This window comes from Callospermophilus lateralis, chromosome 9, assembly GCF_048772815.1.
Source record: "Callospermophilus lateralis isolate mCalLat2 chromosome 9, mCalLat2.hap1, whole genome shotgun sequence".
Classification (NCBI taxonomy): domain Eukaryota; kingdom Metazoa; phylum Chordata; class Mammalia; order Rodentia; family Sciuridae; genus Callospermophilus; species Callospermophilus lateralis.
The window spans coordinates 100,118,385-100,134,796 of NC_135313.1; the positions used below are offsets into that span (position 1 = coordinate 100,118,385).

General features: G+C 39.1%; 1 protein-coding gene across 6 annotated transcripts in view; it reads left to right on the forward strand.

The window, feature by feature from the left end:
• Clasp1 (cytoplasmic linker associated protein 1) overlaps positions 1-16,412 on the forward strand; it is a 272,883-nt gene that overhangs the window by 17,995 nt on the left and 238,476 nt on the right. The gene's annotated exons all lie outside the window — the stretch shown is intronic.

A 16,412-nucleotide genomic window follows, 5' to 3' on the forward strand; every position in this document is an offset into this window, starting at 1 on the left:
TATTTTATTTTCATTTACTTACTTTATTTATTTGTCAGTGCTGGGGGTTAAATCTTGGACCCAGTACATGCTAGGTAAGTGCTTTACCACTGAGCCACACATCTCCAGCCTGCCATGCTTATTTTGAATTATAGAAAGCCAAATTGTAAATGATTGGGGTATTACTTCTTTTTAGCTTGACTTCTTTATTCAGTAGCAGAGAAAAACCCCTCCTCCTTTTGTATCCCCAGTGTTATACCTTCTGTCTTCAAATTAAATGGCCAGTACTTAATAGGTTTTCTTTTTTCAACTGGGTGTAACCCATATCCCTTGGGAAATTTGGGATAGCCATGTCAGCTGTCATATTATCAAATTACATATCAAATGCTCTCCTCTCTTCTTATTTACCTAAGTCTGGGGATTTTCTTCTTTAGAAACATCTTAGAAAATCTCCAACCTAGCATATATGCTGCTTCCTGCTTAGCTTTTTGGCAGGTTTTGCTGCTAGAAATGAACTCTTCATGTGGTGCTAGAAACTGAATTTTTATTTTCAAAGGTGAGACCTTTAAAGAAAAGGTCTAAATAAAAGAGGTAGATATGTATAGAATCAGTAGTTCATATAAAACATGGGGAATAACATGAAAATTTTAAAGTTTAAATAATTGGCATTTTTTTTCCCCCCTGGAACTTGGCCTAGATGCAGGCAAACTTTTAAGTCACTAAGGGATAGATATCTATAGAATACCCCACCAGTAACAGAAGAATACATATTATTTCAAGGATATATGGGCATTCTTCTGGAGAGACCATATATTGTGTCATAAAAAAAAGCCTCAATGAATTTTGTTTTAATATTTATTTTTTAGTTGTAGTTGGAAATAATACATTTATTTTATTTATTTATCTTTATGTGGTGCTGAGGATTGAACCCCGGGCCTCACATGTGCTTGACAAGTGCTCTACTCTTGAGCTACAACCCCAGCCTGGCCTCAATGAATTTTAAAGGATGGCAATCATACAAAGTATGTTCTCAGACCTCAGTGGAATGAAATTAAATACCAATAATAGAAGGAAATTTGGGAAATTCACAAATATGTCCAAATTAGACTGTACACTACCAAATCACCAGTAGCTCAAAGAGAAAATCACAAGAAAAGTTAGGTAAATGCAAACAAAATGTGGCCTGTCATGGTGGTGATGGTTACATAGTAATGTGAATTGTACCCCTTAAAATGACTACACAGGTAAATCATCCGCGTGTATATGTGTATATGTGTGTGTGTGTGTACTAGGGGTCAAACCTAGGGACACTCAGCCACTGAGATACATCCTCAGCCCTTTTTATTTTTTTATCTTGTGACAGGGTCTTGCTAAGTTAAGGCTGGCCTCAAACTTGTAATCCTGCCTCTGCGTCTGGCTAAAATAGCAGAGAAAACACACATACACACATACACACACACACACCGTTTTTTTTTTTAAAGAGAAAAGGTATATTTTGATTCACAGTCTTGGATGGCTCAGTCCATGATTACTGAGCCCCTTTGCCTTTGTGTCTGGTGAGCAATACATCATAGTGGGAGTGCATGGCAGAGAACTGCTCACCTCCTGGCCAGGAAGTGAAAGAAAGAGAAATCTGGAGTCCCACAATCCTCTTCAAGGTCTTGGCCCCAGTCACCCAGACACCTCTCACTAGGTCTGACCTAAAGTTTCTGTCAAAGCACCTCTCCCCAGAGCCCCCCAGAGCACCACGCTGGGGACCTAGCCTTTAACACAGGGCCTTGAGGGGACATTCCAGACAAACTAGAGCAGTCAGGAAATCAGGATCTTTTGTTTAGAAAGGCAATAACTGGCCTTTCCTGGCTTCAGCTGGTTTGATCCCAAAGACACAGATCTGACCATGTTCCCATCCTCTTGTTGACCCATACATACTCCCTGCCTAACAAACATGGTACGTCCATGAGCAGAACTTACGTATATTTTACCAGTTTGTTTACACAGTTAAACAAAACCTTGTCAATCATTTGTTCCAAGAATACATGTTTTTTTTTTTTTTTAATGCCAGTTACACTACATGCAAAAACCAAAACAAAACAATATGCCTAAAGTTAGGGTAGGCAGCAAAAGTAGAGAGATATAGGACTGTAAATTCCTGTATTAATAGAGAAGAAAATGGCTGGGGTTGTGGCTCAGCAGTAGAGCGCTTGCCTAGCTCATGCGAGGCCCTGAGTTCAATCCTCAGCACTGTATAAAAATAAATAAGTAAAATAAAGGTATTGTGTTCATCTACAACTAAAAAATAGATATTGAAAAATAAAAATGAAGAAAAGTCTCAATAACCTAATAATAGTTGTAATAATCAGTAACCTAACCTAGCTTAAGAAACTAGAAAGAGGGCTGGGGATATAGCTCAGTTGGGAGAGTGCTTTCTTCAAATGCACAAGGCCCTGGGTTCAATCCCCAGCACCACACAAAAAAAAAAAAAAAAAAGAAACTAGAAAGAGAACACACTAAATCCAAAGTAAGCAGAAGAAAGAAAATTATGAAGACTAGTTTGTAAATAAATAGAGTGGGAAAAAAGTTGAGAAATATCAACAGAACAAAATTGGTTCTTTCTAAAGGTGAACAAAATTGACACCTTGAGCTAGACTGACCAAGAGAAAAGACACAAGACTTAATAAAATCAGGAATGAAAGAAAAGACATAAATACAGACCTCAAAGGGAGGAAAAAGATTATAAGGGATTACTAGGAATAATTATCGGCCAAAAAATTAAATAGTCTAGATGAAATATATGCATTCCTAGAAAAATACTGAAATTGACTCAAGAAGCAGCAGGAACTCTGATTAGACCAGTAACAAGTAAAGAGATTGTATTAACAATCAAAAAGCATCCCACAAATAACGCCCAGGCTCAGATGACTTCACATTTGGTGATTCTACCAAACATTTAATGAAGAATTAACAAAAATTCTCCACAATCTCTTTTAAAAGAAAGAGGAGGCAACACTTCCCAGATTCCTGTATGAGGGCATTATTAACTACGTTTCAAAACCAAACAAAGACATTATAAGAAAAGAACCTAGAGAACAATGTGCTTTATGAATACAGATGTAACGGTTCTCAACAAGATACTAGCACACAGAATCTAGCAATGTATCAGAACATACACCAAGTAGGATTTATCCCAAGAATGCAGCATTTTTTTAGTATCTGAAAATCAGTGTAATATGCCATATGGATAAAGGTTGAAAGCCCAAAATTTCTTCAATAGCTGCAGGAAAAGTTTGACAAAATTTAACATCCTTCCGTGATAAAAACACTGAAAAAATTAGGAATAGAAGGGTCATCCATGAAAACCCACAGCTTGTACTTAAAGATGAAAGACTGACTGCTGTCCTCTAAGATTAGCAGTCAGGAGGGTTAGGTAAGGATGTTCTCTTTTTGCTGCTTTTCTGCAGTATTTTGTAAGGCATTTAAGAAAGAAAAAGGAAAAGGCATTCATATTAGAAAGAAAGAAGTAAAATGGTCTCTATTTGCAGATAACATGATCTTATATGTAGAACACCCTAGGGAATACACTCTAAAACTACGGGAGGTTGTAGCATACAAAATCAATATTCAAAGATCAATTGAATTCATCTATACTTCCAATGAATAATCTGAAAACGGAATTATGAAAACAATTCCATTCACAATAGCATAGTTAACAAAAGAAGTATTAAATTTATACTCTGAAGTATAGAATATCATTGAAAGAAATTAAAGATCTAAATAAATGGAAAGTCGACACTGTGTTCATGGATTGGGACACTTAATGCTGTTATGATGGCAGTACTCCCCAAGTTGGTCTTCAGATTCAACAATATCCTTGTAAATTGAGCTGACTCTTTGCAGAATTTGGTAAGCTGATCTTAAATTTCATATGGAATTGCAAGGGGCCATGGATAGTGAAAATGATCTTGGAAAAGAACAAAGTTGGAAGACTTTCATAGCTTACTACAAAGCTTCAGTGATTAAGAGATCTGGTACTGGCATAAGGGTGGACATATAGATCAGTGGAATCGATGCAAGGATGTTTTAGTGGGCAAGGAGTAGATTTTTCAGTAGATGGTGGTGAGACTAGTGGATACCCACATGCAAAATAATTAATTTGGATCATTATCTCACTCATGTATACACCTTAGCCCAGAATTGATCATAGACCTAAACGTAAAATCTGCAACTAAAATTCTAAGAAGCAAACAGATGTAAATCTTTGTGCCCTTAGATTAGGGAGAAGTTAGTTACCTTTTCACAAATAGTGGTTTCTGAGGTATGACACCTAAGAAGAAAAGAAATAAATTGTTTTTTAAAAAATATTTATTCTTAAGTTTTAGGTGGTCACAATATCTTCATTTTACATATATGTGGTGCTGAGGATCGAACCCAGGGCCTTGTGCATGCTAGGCAAGCACTCTACCACTGAGCCACAACACCAGCCCCATAGATTGGTTTTTGATCCAGATTAAAAACTTTGTTTCAAGTGATATCATCAAGAGAATGAAATCATTCTACAGAATGAGTAAATATTTGCCAATCATGTATCTATAAAGGATTTTTATCCAGAATATATTAAAAACTCATCAATTAGAGAGTTACATAACCCAATTAAAAATGTGCAAAAGATTCGATTGCCCATTTCTCCAAAGAAGATTCACCATGCCCATGAAAAGAAGCTCTATATCTTTAGTCCTTAAGGAAAGGCAAATCAAAACCACAATGAGATACCACTGCATACCCACTAGGATGGCTTTAATGAAAAAGAGGGGGTGGTAACAAGTGTTGATGAGTTGTTCCAGGATGAATATTCATAGTGGCATTATTTGTAGTAGCCAAATTGTGGAAATAATCAGCATATCTACCAACAGGTAAACATAAATGATATGTGGATCTATCCAGTGGAGTGTTATTTAGCCACAGGAGTGAATGTACTACAATATGGAAACAATGTGCTATGTGAAAGATACCAAACATGAAAGACGACATATTTTATTGCTCCATATTTATGCAGTATCCAAAATAGACCAATCCATTGAAGCAGAGAGTAGATTATTTGTTTTCATGGGTTTGGGGAAAGATGGGAGGGAGTGATTGCTAAAGGATATGGGGTGTCATTTTGAGGTGATAGAAATGTTCTGAAATTAGTGGTGATGGTTGTGCCACTTTGTGAATATAATAAAACTGCTGGATCTAGGGTGAATTTAATGGTATGTGATAATGAGGTAAAGCTATTATAGAAAATCATGTTAAGTTGTTGTTGAGGCGCAGAAATCTGATTTTCATTAGCATAGTAAACGGGGGAAAATGCTGTTTGGCCAAGACTGAAGCTCTAAATGAAGTTCCCTCTAAGATGCAACAGAAGTACAGTATTGGTAGATGGAAATGTAAATTCCCTCTCCAGAGGAGCCAGCCACACCCTGTCTGTGATGCCTTTCTTTCTCCCTAACCAGCTGGTTCTCTGCCAGGATCTCTAATCTCAAGGGAGGCCCTTCTCTGGGAAGCTGTAATCTACATTATTTATTCTCTCCTATCTAGGGTTAACTGCCTTGGTTATGTAACAAATTAGTGTTGTGATGTTGACATCAGCCCTGTGTATATGTTCTAATATTTTGCACTGAGAGAAGTCAGCAGTGTATAAAAAGTCTTTTTTGTTTTCAGTTGATTTTTTGATTAATAAAACTAACATTATTAAATAACCATCCCGATGCATGTAAATTATCATTTTTAAAGAAAATATAAAAAGAAATTATTAAATAGGACAGAAATAATTCCCAAACTTATTACTGTTCTTCAATATTTTACATGCTTTGTTTTTTTTAAGTTTGGCATACATAGACTAGATCATGCATATCATGTCATGTGAATGATTTAATAAAATTTCACATCCTATTTTATTTAGTTAAAAATTTATTATAGGGCTGGGGATGTGGCTCAAGCGGTAGCACGCTCGCCTGGCATGCGTGCGGCCCGGGTTCGATCCTCAGCACCACATACAAACAAAGGTGTTGTGTCCGCCGAAAACTAAAAAGTAAATATTAAAATTCTCTCTCTAAAAAAAAAAAAAAATTATAATTATTTTGATATCTTTTTGCATATAAATATTACAGTCCTTTTGAATAAGTTAAAAAATGTTTTAACAAATTATGAACAATTTCAAACACGTATAAAAGCAAAGAGATAGTGTAACAAACCTTCAGGGACTTATCGTGGAGTGTCAGCTATTCCCAGTGCATGTCCATCTTGTTTCATCTTTGAGGGAGTTTTGAGAAGTAGGAAAAAAATAGAAGTTTTTTTTTGTACCAAGGATTGAACCTACGCGTGCTGAATGACTGAGTTACATTCCCAACTCTTTTTATTTATTTTATTATTTGTTTTAATTTAATTAAAAAAATTTTTGTTTGTTTGTTTCTTTCTACAAAGCATGGGGCTTGAGACGTGCTTGGACCTTCAGCAGGGTGTGTGCAGACAGGAGGCTAGTGAGGTGGGGGCTGGGGACACAACCTGGCCAAGAAGGGAAATTACTAGGAGGGGAACTCTCAGAGAGGCAAGGTGATCACCATGACGTCAGAGGATATCATTAGCCATACCATGTGGGGTGAGGAAGGGATCAGAGAGGTAAGGGCACACTGCAGTGGTTTTTACCAGGCCCTTAGCACCTGCTTGGAGGCCACCTGTTTGTAATGCACTGAAGAGCATCGCTGACCAGTTGGCTCCCTCTCCACCCTGGTTTCACATCTGACTCCATCCCTACCACCTACCCCCTTCTACCATTTGGAAATGGCTCTGGCATAACAAACAGAGAGAACAAAATAAATTAACATTCTAATATTCACATGTAATGGGGGAATGGAGAACACCTAAAATTATCCCCCACCTCAACTCCTCAGCCTATAGCTTTCCCCTTCCCCCCAACCAGATAGAAAAATAAAGTTTTAATTTAAATAAAGTTTTTACAAAACTAACAGTGGAGTAGGGAAAGAGCAGGGGATTCAGGGAGCCGTAGGAGTAGGATAGAGAGGAGCCTTTTTATTTTTTAGTTTGAGACAGGGTCTCGATAAGTTGCTGAGGCTGGCCTTGAACTTGTGATTCTCCTGCCTTAGCCTCTTAAGTTGTGGGATTATAGGAATGTGCCACCACACCTGGCTGAAGCAATTTTATTTAATATATGTCTGCCAGTATACGAGACAAAGGAAGGTAAATGATTACATACCTTTACAGTCTCCTGCTTCTGCAGTTCAAAGATAATTAGTATCCTGCAAGACCAAAGTGCTATTGGCCTTTGGTGCTAGAGATTAAGTGTTCACCTTCTCTGTCCAGTCTTCTGCTCCACACCTGACTGATGATTTCCTGACTTTTAAAAGAACATTTCCAGACTTTTTAGTGCTTAGTATAACAGAACACTGTGCTAGTAGAATTTCTCTCTCGTGAGTAGAGATGGTTAAAGGAACTTGAGTAAGTACAACCAGGGAAGTAACAGGAAGGCCTGATCCTTTGGTTTTCCCAGGAGTGGGGAATTTTACAAGAAAGAAGCCATGGTCCACTTTGGAATGCTGCTGAGAGGTGGAGTTGGTGAAGTGTAGAGAAATCTTCCTAGGGTTTGCCAACATGGCATTCCCTGAGGATCCTACAAGAGCATCTCTCAGCTGTGCAGTGTCCATGGAACCAGATAAGAGGGTCCAAGAGGGATCAGGAAATGCATCAGTGGAGCTGGCTAGTGTAGACAGTAGTTTAAGGAAGTTTCACTGTTAACACTGTTATTGATGAAAAGCTCAAGGGAGGCTTTTTTTTTTTTTTGGTGGTGCTGGGGATTGAACCCAGGGCCTCTCACACATGCCACATAAGTGCTATACTAACTGAGCAACTACATTCCCAAACCCTTTTACAATTTTACTTTGAAACAACTCTTACTGAGTTGCTCAGACTGACTTCAAACCCCGGATCCTCCTGTCTTGGCCTCCCGAGTAACTGGGATTACAGTATGTGCCACTGCGCCCGTTCTTTATAGGATGGTGATTTAGAGGACTTTTTCAAGCGGCTGGTAATGAGCCAGTGGAGGAGGAGAGATTGCTGATGTTGAGAACAGATGACTGGAAGGGTGAAGGTTGAAGGTCTGAGGAGTCAGAAAGGAGGGGAATGACATCATCCAGTTATCTGTTGAAAGTGTCAAAGCCACTAGAAAAATGGCACAGGGCGGGACCAGGCTAGAGTGAGTCTGCACTGGAGGGGGAGGGACGGGGTGGGGGGGGCACATCTCATGGTACCGCGTTCCCTCCTTGTAGTTCCCAGTAGAGCCAAGGCTTGGCTTCCCTCAAGTGGCATTTCATCTCCCTTTAGGGCCACCTACAGCACTTCTACACACTTTGTGATTTAGGACTTGCCACCTTGTGCTTTTGCCTTCATGTAGGCAGCAGCCTCCTTGAGGGTCTGGACCACGTCTTCCTCCTGTGGTTTCTAGTAGTTAATCTAGTACAGCACCTGTCACACCTGTCACTGAGAGACCGTGAGTGGGACTGTGGGAGAGAGAAAGAGAAGGAAAGAGCAGAAGAAACCGGGAGTGAGAGCAGCCACTACGTGCTGGCAGAGCCTGGTAGTGTGCATTTCTTTATTTTAGACCATATTGTAACCATTACAAAAATTGTCTGATGCAGAAAGGATTGTCTTATTAATGGAAACATGTTGCTTGTAACTTAGTGTGAATAAATTTTGCTAATCTCTGGCTTTCAAAGTTGGCTTTTTAAGTATCATAACTGTTTCCCACATATTTTTCCAGGGAGATTTTCAATATGGTTATTGATTAACAGGTGCTGGTAATTTAAATTGTAGTTCTTGGTATTTTGATATGAAATATTATTTTACAAGAGTTTTGGGAGCCTTTATTTAGTACTTCTGATGCCCCACATTGCTGTAGCTCTTTTTTTTTAATATTTATTTTTTAGTCGTAGATGGACACAATACCTTTGTTTTATTTATTTATTTTTATGTGGTGCTGAGGATCAAACCCAGAGTCTTGCATGCACTAGGTGAGCACTCTACCGCGGAACCACAACCCCAGCCCCTGTAGCTCTTAAAAAAAAAAAAAAAAAAAAAAAGAGCTGGGGATGTGGCTCAAGCGGTAATGCGCTCGCCTGGCATGCATGGGGTGCTGGGTTTGATCCTCAGCACCACATAAAAATAAAATGAAGATGTTGTGTTCATCGAAAACTGAAAATAAATATTAAAAAAAAAAAAAAGACTGAGGCTATAGCTCAATAGTAGAGTACATGCCTTGCATGTGCAAGGCCCTGGGTTCAGTTGGAAACCAACCTTTATGAGCTTCATTTCCTTATCTTCAAATAGGGAATAATAATGCCCATTCCATAGGTATCTTACTGCGTCTGCCTTATATTTCTTTCCATGAGTTCCCACTTCTCTATTTTGCTGATGCAGTTTTTCCTAAGTGCCATAACTAATATTTCCTATCTATAATTTAAGGGAAAGCTTAGGCTGAATTTTGTTTATACAGATTTTTTGGGGAGGTACCTGAGATTGACCCAGGAGCACTTAACCACTAAGTCACATCCCTTGCCCTTTTTACTTTTTATTTTGAGTCAGGACCTTGCTAAGTTGCTTAGGGCCTCATCAAACTGCTGGGGCTTGTTTTGAACTTACATCCCCCTGCCTCAGCCTCCTGAGCCACTGGGATTACCATCATGCGTCATCATTCTGGTTTGTTTATATAGTTTTGACTTTGTCATTCTAGGCCTTCTTAATCTATCTCTTCTCTGAATTTCCACAGTACTCATTCATGCTTCTTATTTGGCAGGTACAGTATTCTACTGGTGAAATCTACTATGTACATTCTGTGATTGTGTTGAATCCTTACAATGAAGCTTCTTGTGAGTGTATGTCTTATCTTTAAGCAGGTTGAAAATTCTTTCAGCTGGACTGTAGTTATTTCTTTTGTATCTTTTTTACTGAGATATGGTTTTTGATAAGTTGATGAATAAATAAAAGTGATTGTGATATTAGGCTGGTAGAAGATAAACAGATGATGCAAACATATTTACCCTATCCACTTATTCATTCTACTGAATACATATATGCAGTGTTGAACATGACATAATATTTTGCAGTTCCTGTTAACAGGTAGAATGAATTTATTTCCTCATCCTTTTTCTTAAAAATTTTTTTAATAGAGCTTTATAGATATAAACAGTACTTGGGTTCATCATGACAAACTCATACGCATGGATTTCACTTCATGAGCACCCCTTTTCCTCTTCCTTTTTCCCGTCTTGCCCTCCCTCCCTTCTCTAGTCTCCTTCCCCTCTTCTACTAGACTTCCTTTCACTTGTCTGTTAATTTATGTTTAGTTGGTTCTTTATGTTATTCTATCTTTCCCTTTCCCTGTTCTTTATTTACTCTAGCTGCTGCATATGAGAAAAATTTGACCTGTGAGTTTCTGAGTTTGGCTTATTTCACTTAGCATGATATTCTCCATTTCCATCATTTACCAGCAAATGCCATGTGTGTGTGTGTGTGTGTGTGTGTGTGTGTGTGTACTGGGGATTGAACCCAGGGGCACTTAACCACTGAGCTACGTCCCCAGCCCTTTTTTATATTTTATTTAGAGGCAGGGTCTCATTGAGTTGCTGAGGGCCTTACTAAGTGCTGAGGCTGGCTTTGAACTCATGATCCTCCTGCCTCAGCCTTCCAGGCCACAGGGATTACAGGTGTATACCACCTTGCCCAGCCTTAATTTCCTATTTTTTTTATGGCTGAGTAGAACTCCATTGTATGTATGTATGTATGTGTGTATATATATATATACACACATACATACCACAATTTTGTAATCTCTTCATCTATTGATGGGCATCTGGGTTGATTCCATAATTTAGCTATCATGAATTGTGCTATTATAAGGATTGAGATGGCTGTATTGCTGTAGTATGTTGATTTTAGATCTTTTGGGAGAATTCCAAGGAGTGGGATAGCCAGGTATGTGGTGGTACCATCCCTAGTTTTGTTCCTCACATTTTTAATCAGGTCTGGCCTTGTGACTTGCTTTGACCAGAGGTAATGTGCAGGATCTGGATCCTAGGCCTTGAGAGGCCTACCAGCTTCCCCTTTGGCCATCTTGGAGTGATAGCTCCTGTGTAATCAAGTCTAGGCTGTGTGTTGAATGGCTAGAGATTCTCAGTGGAGAGAGGTCTAGCCAACAACAGCATCTGTTCCCTAGATATGTGAATGATGCCGTCATAGACCCCAGCCATAGTCAACTGCCAGGTGACTGTAGCCACAGAATGCTCCCAGGTCAGACTAGTACAGAAATCTCCTAGCTGAGCCCAGCCATCTCATAGACTCAGAAATAGTGATCACTGTTTTAAGTTGCCAAGTAAAAATGAAAATGGTCCTACTTCTAACTTCTTTTGTGAATTACTCTGTAGTACACTAAGAAGTTACAGAGCTTATAGTTGGTTTTGTCCCCCCACCCTCAATGCCCCATTGTTAATAGTTCTTTATTAATGGTGTACCTAAGGGCCGCAGGAAAGATATGGTAATTAAGGAGATGGAGATAGGAGCTGTTTTTAAAAAAATGCCCTGTGTAAATCTTTCCATCCTGATCTTGTTTAGGGCACATAGAGACAATATTCTTCCCAAAGTCATTCAGGAAGTGGCAGAGCGGAGAACAGAAGCCAGAATTTTTAACTTTATTGCTCTTTTTATTTCACTAAGCTATCTTTCTTATCTGTCACATTATTATTGATGCTGGTAATTTTTAACATCTTCCTGTTGGCCTGCAGCAGAGTTAGGCTGTGTTTTGTAAAGGTTCCTTGGTTAATTTCTATTTTTAAGGTTGCTATAAAGGAGAGTGATTAGGACCATGATCTTGAGGTTTTATTAGTTTGTACCTAAAAACGAAGATATGTGACAGGGAAAAGTTGAGATGCTTGGAACTTAACTCCTGTAGTAGAGGCAGAGAATGTTGGCCTGGCAAATGAAAGGATCTCATGCAGTTGCCATTGGATTTGAAAGGAATTGAGACATTTTCCAGAAGCACCTGAAATGTGTCTCTTTTCCCAGGTAACCAGTGCAATGCCTTTGTGCTCTATAGCCGTCATAGAGAGATCTTGCCAAAGGAGAAGAGTTATTCTGATAAATAAAGAAGGAAAAGTGGTGCATTGCTATTTTAACCTCATTTATCCTTTCATAGCTTTATTATGTCTCTCTTGTATTTTTGGAAAATGTGTAAAAATGTGTTTTTCTTTTTTTTTAAATGTAGAGGTAGCATTACATTCTGAGTAGCTTCTAATGTCACCATTGCTCTAAGTCTCTGTGTATAGTACTCTTGAATGATAATGACAGAGCAGACTGTCAGATTGTAGACAGGGCTGCATTTATCCATAAGCTCACTGAGGGCAGAGACTGATTCTGTATTCCAGCGCCTTCCATTATGTCTTCCGTATGAGAACCTCAGCTTTTATTTAGCTTCAACACAGTCACCTCCATGATGCCAGTTATGGGGTGATTTCAGACCTCATTTGCCTTGTTTCACTCTTCCTAGTGGAGAGTCTGGTCAAGATGTAGGTGGAAGGAAGAGAGTTTTACTCTCTCTCCCTTTCTTCTCTAATTCCTCTTCCTCCCCTACAACTTCTTGTCCTTCTTTTCTTCCAACTCCTCCTCCTCCTTTTCTTTCTTGTTTGTTTTCTCAGTTTTATGTATTTTCAAATATGAAGTTTTTATAGATTCTTGCTATGTGATGTTTTGCCTGTATTTTTGTGTGGTTTTGATTTCTGTTATTTTTATGATTTAATTGTAAATGTTTAGGAAACTTTTCCTGGGGAATACAGGAAGGAGAACACATACAATACTTATTTTCTTGGGAAGCTAAATATCTTTCTAAAGGATACACAGGAGACTAATGACATTTCCTTTCAGAGAGGGAAGCTAGGTGTCTGGGAACCAGGGGCCAGTACTCTTATATCTTGGGAATTTGGACTCTGTGATTACTATTCCCTGGATATCTTTGAAAGTAGAGATGGGGAAAACACTAAAAGCATGGGAAAAAGGTACCCAAAAACCCAGTTAGGTAAGAATAAATGCTGAAGAGGATGACTAGACATTCACCAACAGTAACACTACTAATGCCATTTTTTTCTTTTTAATGAGAGAGAGAGAGAGAGAGAGAGAGAGAGAGATAGATTGATTGGAAAGACCCAGTCCGCTTAATACCTGAAGCTTCCAGTCTTTTTCATTCTTTGTACATATGAGTTTCTGACTTACTTTTGAGTGTGTTAACCTTTTATTGTATAATTACTTTCAAGAAGAATATTTGTTGGAAATTAATTGTGTACATTCCTTGAAAGGGACATTTTCATTGAAAGGGACGTTTTCTCATATGTATTTAAAAAGCCGTGGTGGAGAGGCTTGAAGGCACCTAGTGTTTGTTAAGGAGTGAAGGCTCTGCTCTCTGGCCTGTGGCTCCTGGCTCAGCAGTGTGGCCTCCTTTCCCTGAGTCAGAACAGAACTAGGCCAGATTTCTAATAATAAGGGTTTGAGGGTGGAGTAAGGAGACACATGGCCAGGTAACCTTGGAAAATTACTCACCCTTACTTTACTTCAGTTTCTTCATCTATAAAGTAGGGAAGTTAACATCTGCTTTGTAGAGTTGGTTGATGAATCAGAAGTAATATGCAGAAACCGCCTAGCATAGAACCTGATACTTCATGGAGACGCTTAAAAATGACATTAGTAGTGTTACTGTTGGTGAATGTCTGTTGATTTTAGGCCCCTTGGAGGAGTGAAAGATATGAGATTCTTTTCATTACTATGGAAGATAACTTTTTAGGGGAAGAAAGAGTAAGAATTATGCTATTGTGTAACAAATCACCACAAACTTAGTGCTTGACACAACAAAGAAATGTTGTTTCTCGTGGTTCTATGGTTTGGCTGGGTGTTCTCTGCTTGTTTCCTTAGAATTTATTTGTGGTGGTGTTGTCCGATGATGACTAGAACAGCTAGATGGCCCCAGATGGCCTTGGGAACATGTCTGATAGTCACTGTTAGTTGGAGCTATTGGTTCTTCTCCATATGGCCTCTCTTGCTCTAGTTGCTAGACCAGCTTCCTATAACATGACAGTCCCAGGAAGCATTTAAGAGGGCCAGCTCTAGGGATTGCTGATGAGCTTCTGCCTGCTTCACAGGGTCAGCTCCAAGTCTCTGTGGGAGAGGACTTAGGCTTCACCTGGGTTGGAGAGGAGTAGCAAAGAATTTGTGGGCCATTTTTTTTATCTGCCACTACTATCTACTTGACATTTATTTATTTAGGCTAATTTTGGGCACAGAAAAAAAAAGGTTCTGTTGGTTTCTCCAGTTTGCCTATATCATTGATACCTTCTTTAGTCTAATATAAAAAGCTCATGAAGGAACTGGAGGAATTGTTTGGACCACAAGTTGGAAGAAAATTAATAACTACTTTTATGTGTTTGAAGATCTTCCCTCTGAAAGAGGGCCTACTTCCAGGGTGTGGAAATGACTGGAAGACAGATACCTCCTCAGTTTAAGGAAGAATTTTTCTGTGAGATAGTATCTTATTAAGTGTCTTCCCTCTTCACCCCATTGCATGTAGAAAGGCAGGGACTTAGAAGATGGATAGCCACATGTTTTTTACTTTATTTATTTTTTTGGTACCAGAGATTGAACCCAGGGGCACTTAACCACCGAGCCACACCCCCAGCCCTGTTTTATTTGTTATTTATTCATTCATTCATTTTTATTTAGAGACAGGGTCCTGCTGAGTTGTTTAGGGCCTTGCTAAGTTCCTGAAGCTGGTTTTGAATTCACGATCTTCCTGCCTCAACTGCTTGAGCTGCTGGGATTATAGGCATATGCCATTGTGCCCAGGGACATGCTGGGATTTTGAAGGAGGGCATTCCTCATTGTGTGATTTGACTTATGATTCCTGTTGACATCAAAAGTCTTTGATTCTAGCCAGCTGCAGTGGCACATGCCTGTAAACCCAGTGATTTAGGAGGCTGAGGCAAGAGGATCGCAAGTTCAAAGTCAGTCAGCCTCAATAATTTAGTGAGGCCCTAAGCAACTTAGTGAGACCCTGTCTCAAAATAAAAATAAAAAGGGCTGGGATGTGGCTCAGTAGTTAAGCACCACTGGGTTCAATCCCTGATACCAAACCAAATCAAACCAAACCAATCCAAAACAAGTCTATTATTCTGCATGGCATGGTAGCGCATGCAAGTTCAAAACCAGCCTGGCAATTTAGCAAGACTCTGTCTCAGAAATTAAAATGGGCTGGAGATGCAATTCAGTGGTAAATTGGGTTCAACCTCTAGTACTCAAAACAGAACAATGATTCTATGGTTTGGGTAGTATATCATTCTTTTAATGTTGAGCTTAGACATATGATGGGATTAGAAAGGGAGAGAACCACTGTCAGATTGAAAGAGTTCTGCTACACAGAATTTTAAATGTACTTGCCACATTATCTGCTAAAAGCTATGAAAGTTGATATTTTCTGTTGGTATGAAGCTACATTCCTGTTTCATATTTTGTCAGGGAGGTGCTGCATCTTGAAGATGGGTTTCCTATGGGTCTTCTTATGTTAAAATGAAAGGAATCAAATAATTTTAGGAGAGAAGAAATTGAAGTGAGAAATGCATGTGCAGAATTGTACTAGCTGCTTGCTATAGGTTACTGGATAGATTGTATAATACATCTAGTTAAAACTGTTTTGGAGTGCTGGGGGTCCGCTCAATGGTAGAGAGCTTGTCTAATATGCACAAGGTTCTGGATTTGATCCCCAGCACTGGGGGAAAAAAAATCCACAGTGTTGGTACTTCTCCCTTATCATGCGTTTTGCATTGTCCAAACATGATTTTGGGATCTGAGTTTATAACAAAACACCAGACCCAAATGGTGCTTCTGTCAACCGAGAATACTTTGTCAGTAACTGATCAGAACTTGCACCTGTGTGCTTTTTTCCTTTCTTCTTTCTCTTCTTTTTGTGGGGAGGAGGCAGCAGGGGTTTCTTCTCCCCCCATTGTAAAGGTACTGAGCAAGAAGTGTGATGTAAGTGCGCTGTCTTTTGCTTTGGTTAATTTAACCGAGCTGGCGACTTTCATCAGTGGTGTGTCTATGGAGCCTGTCCCACTTCTGGTACTTAGTTTTTTGGAAGATTCAGAGGAATGCCATAAGCTGCAGCACTTACAGTGATTCAGACACAGAGTAATGTTAGGTTTTTGGTGGGAAGCAAAATTAAGCTACAAATAAACAAAGCAGAAGATTGCTTTCCTGACTAGTGCATTTACAAGCTGGGAGATTGTGAAAAATATCAACCTACCAACTGTGTGGCTCGTTGGCTCTTTTCTTTGGGCTTCAATGTTCTTCCTGATAAA